Source organism: Mus musculus, chromosome 5 (genome assembly GCF_000001635.26).
Source record: "Mus musculus strain C57BL/6J chromosome 5, GRCm38.p6 C57BL/6J".
Lineage (NCBI taxonomy): Eukaryota > Metazoa > Chordata > Mammalia > Rodentia > Muridae > Mus > Mus musculus.
Genome location: NC_000071.6, coordinates 102,118,998 through 102,123,654, shown reverse-complemented (window position 1 = coordinate 102,123,654; position 4,657 = coordinate 102,118,998). Strand labels below are relative to the sequence as shown.

At 42.9% G+C, this 4,657-nt stretch overlaps 1 long non-coding RNA gene across 1 annotated transcript; it reads left to right on the top strand.

The window, feature by feature from the left end:
* The first annotated feature begins 1,859 nt into the window (after positions 1-1,859).
* Gm42136 lies at positions 1,860-4,033 on the top strand. The gene is made up of 3 exons (XR_880494.1): positions 1,860-1,944; positions 2,145-2,197; positions 3,895-4,033. It is a non-coding gene; the product is annotated as a predicted gene, 42136 (long non-coding RNA).
* Positions 4,034-4,657: the final 624 nt, after the last annotated feature.

The window sequence follows — 4,657 nt, the reverse complement described above, 5'->3', positions numbered from 1 at the left end:
CTCCGACTGGAGAGACGGGGAAAGGATTTCCAGGCAATAGGTTGAACAGGCAGGAGACTGCATCTAACTGAGCTGGGAGACTTCAGGGAAATGCAGGCTTGCAGGGATTAGTGAAGCGGGAGAGAGAACAGAATGCAAGCATATGGTGCTCTGTGGGGGTTAGAGAACACAAGAGGAAGGCTGACCTGGATATCTGGGGCTTCTTTGAGAGCTGACAGAAATAGATACCAGTGGAATAATGGAGCAGACACAGAAGACTGGAGGCAGATGCAGCATGGCTGTGGGTGTCTGAGAGGGAAGGATGCATTTCTAGGGCTTCCTAACAACGAAGCCGGAAGACTCTCATCGGATGCCTGTGGTCTAACACAACAGTTTCCTTAGTCTCTGTCAGTGAAGAGACAGCTTTCTTTCAAGCTTTTATAGCTTCTACTGACTAACGGTGGACTTAAGAATCTTGGAATTGGCAGATACCACGTAAGCTCTTCCTTCTCTCGTCTCCCTTCCAACATTGTCCCACCAAGGTGATGACTATAGTAAAGACAATTTGGAGAGTTAGAACACGTAGTGACATCATGGAAGAGCAGCAAAAGGTGAGGTTCCCAGCCCCCAGAAGGCTCTGCCTTGTCTATATCTCTCCAATGTGATTATCCAAATAACCTTCTTTTCTCCCAATAAATACATCCACGTACAAGGAAGAAACTGGCATGGGCAACTACACCATCCAAGTTCCTCATACCCACCTAAAACACATGGAAAGGGGAGATTAACATATGGACAGTTGCAAAAGGGAACTGCAACAAGGAACCATGCAACAGTGTATGAAATGAATGAGTTCCTTGAATAAGTCCATGAACCAACACCTGTTAGGCCTAGAAGCAGCTAGGGTTCTACATAGGAAACAAAATCGTTGCCCATTTGTGTCCAAACAGGAAGCCTTCAGAATGAACCATGGGGCACATTGTCTTCCTTCCACATCCTCATATCCCACTGATGTCATTCATTGGCCAAACTCAACTGAAGACCAGAGAGTGCAGAAGCTCATTACTGTAGTAGTTAAAACATCTTCCCATCCTGACACAGGCTAAAGAAGAAAGAAACGGGGAGAAAGATCTGGAGAGACTAATAGAGAATGTCTATCACAGGAGCCAGTGCACATGAGATACAACCAAACTGTAAGGGACAGAAAATGGAGAGTAGTTACTTATGAAGCACAGGAAACAAGAGAGTGTTACTAGCTGGATGTGAGATGCCTGCATAGGCTCATGTGTGCACACACTTAGTCCCCAGATTGTGACCTTGTCTTGAGAGGCTATTGAAATATCGAAACAGGAAATCTAGCTAGCTATTATAGGCTACAGAAATGGGCCTTCCCTATCAGACTACAGTCAGACCCACTTCCAGGTTAGTCTGTCTTCTTCACTGCTGCCATGATATGACCAACTACCCCACACTTCCACCATATACAGAAGCAAGCCCCAGCGCCAGGCCTTCCCTATCACGGTGGCTATTCCTTATGAACTGTGATTCATAATAAGCCTTTCTTCCCTTGAGCTGCTTCTGCTGTGTATTTATTCTGTCACAATGATAAGAAAAGCAACCAGCACAAAGGACATCTGAGCCCCAAGAAAATTGAAGCTGTGCTGATGGATAGTCGTGCCTCTGGTTCTGCTTCCTAGCATCCCTAGAATTGGGAATCCTCATGAATCCAAGGAAACTAAGGAAAGAGATCCCACATGGTTAGAACATTTGGGGTCGTGTAAAGAACGCTGGGTATCAGAATGTAATGACTCGATGCCTTCTAAGTTCTAAGAACATGTTTAACACATTACATTCTAGTTTGTCAAATAATTAAAATGTGGACAAGGGGCTGAGGATGTAGCTCAGAAGAGTATTTGTGTAGCATGTGTGAAGCTCTGGGTTCTATCCCCAGATCACATAAATCAGGTGAGTAGGTACATGCCTGAAAGCCCAGAACTCTGGAAATGGTGGCCGGAGGATCAGAAGTGGAAAGAAACCTTCAGCTACATGGAACGTTTGAGGCCAGTTTGGAACAAGAACCTCTGTCCAAAGGGAGGTGCATGTATGAACCAGCTTGTTTCCATTACTCCCCTTTAAAACTGTGTGTGGCTCTCCTTTCTCCCCAGGAACTTTGGCCAACATTCCTCAAGGACAAAGGGGACACTGTTTCGATTGGCCTGTGAGTACAAGTAGAAATGACGATGATACTCTGGGGTCAGCTTCAGGGAGACACATCAACTTTATTCAGGGTAAATCAAGGTTATATAGTTTTAGGGAAGGAAGTAGGAATATCCAGGATGGGCAAAGGTCATTGGCTGAAGGCTGAGGGACTGAAATGCGTCATTAGCATGGCGAGGCCTTCCGGGAATCTCAGGCGATTTGCTGAACGTTTCTTATCAGGAGAAAGGAAGTTGGATCTGTAATCTCACAAAGGGTCCATGGTATTCCACAGGTAGAGGGTTATGGGGGCTTTAAGCTCCCCAGACAAGGTCAGAGAAGGAGAAGCCCTGGTAGTAAAAGTAATCGCTATTATGAAGCAAGCTCAGGGCTTTCCAGTAATGTCCGACTTTGATTTTAGTCAAACAGCTACTTCCTACTTCCTCCAGCAGGGTCCAACACCTACTTCCTATCATAATTCAGACATTCTGAGTGTATGTATATACCATACATACATACATTCATACATACACAGAGAGAAAGAGAGAGAGAAAGAGAGAGACAAACACACACACAAGCACACACACACACATACACAACATCACTAAGTTGACTCGTTCTCTGACCAAAGGTTTATAAATCATCCCTCCTTTTCTTTCCTAGTGCCTTCCTTTCAGCTTCCATTATCATAATGGCCTCTTCTTAGGTGGACTCTCCCACTATTTCCCAACACACTAATCAATATTCACACTGCTGCCAAGGGACTTTTCTAAATTAATTCTTATATACTCCCTTAATCTTCTCTGAAACTCACCAATGTATCATAAAACTCAAATTCCTTAGCATGACATATAAAAACCTAAAAGTATCCCCCAGAGATATCTTATGTTACAGTCACACCAAACTTTATGCATCTCTCCAATCAAGCAAGATTTTATATTGGAAATTTTGTATGATAAAGTCAACTAATTATGAATCCTAATTGCATTGTGTAAGCCATCATTGATTATACATCAGTCTTACTAGGAATTAATAGTTTACCAACAAAGCAGGAAGAAAACCAAACCTCCCACAGGCAAAGCATGAAAGCATGTGTCTGCCTTGAACATATGGCTGTGGGCTCTGCCAGCCACAGAAGTCTTTGGACTTATATACTTGGGTTCTGTTTCCCACTGGCATCCATGATCAATGTAGCAAGCACTCGTGTAAGGTCAGAAATCAGGGACAGAAGAACCAGAGGCTGTGTGCGCCAAAAAGTAAATACAAAAAAAAAAAAAATGTTTAGTTTAGATTTCTCCCATTTTGATTTTTTCTTTTTTGCTTATAGTACAAAACACACTCAGAACAATATCTCACATACTATTTAAACTTCTGAAAAAAGGAAAATGAATTTTATATTAAGATTTTGAGGCTCTCTGTCATGTAAGCAGTTTTTCCACTGAAAAGTTACAGGCTGGCTTTTGATACTGAGGGACTCTTAGAAATGCTACCAAGTACACTGTACTTCCCTCTGTCTAGTTAACCAGCTGGTCTTCTGTGACTTAGTAAAAGCACCATTACTTTTGGAAAGTTGTTTCTTTCACTATCTTTAGGTTTGCCACCATGACAGTCTAGGTAGAGGTTTTTCCTTAAGCTTGGCAGTTAGCATTCGTATATTATCCCCGTTCCAGTCAGAGAAGGAACTGAGAGAAGCCTTTCTTCATCCTTGAATCACCTTAGGGTCAGGAGACACTACCTACAGGATACAATGTGTTTGTTAAAAGGAACTGATATTGAAGCTAGATGTGGTGGCCCTCTACCTCTGGCTACAATACCAGAATTCTACAGATTGAGGCAGGAGGATTGCCATGGATTTGATGCCAGCCTATTCTAAGAGCAAGACTCTGTCTCAGAAGGAGAGGATTAAGAGGAGAAGGAGGAGGAAGAGGAGGAGGAAGAAGATGGAAGAAGTTGCTATGGATTATTGTGTGATACCTATAGACTCTATGATGCTAATTTCTATTGATTTTCTTCAAAATTGTAATGAAATGTTTATAAAGACATATTTCAGGGCTCTAAGTTTCTAAGTTATATTAGTTTCCCAGCAGTCCTTGTACTAATCCACAGGCAAACTGGGGGGAACACACTTCAGAAAGCCATCCTATTAACTTTATACTTTGGGAGCTTCTTCTAAGAATTTTCAAGGAAGACATGAGAAAAACATCTACTCACCCCAGATGAGGCACCTAGAAGAAACTGAAGAAATAATCCCACCCCCATCTAACTTGGTAACCTAACACAAGGTCACCTACAGACATGTAAGTAAGGGGTTTCTTATGGGAACATAGATGACTCAAAAGCAGCTGCTTTACAGAAGAGCCCACCCCAGCCCAGGTGATAGTTCCCTGCAGGGCTGGAAGGCAGTTCCACCAGAGTCCCTCTCACCAGCAACTGTCTACTGCATATATAACCTGAGGGAATGGCCTTGACAATCTTGCAACTT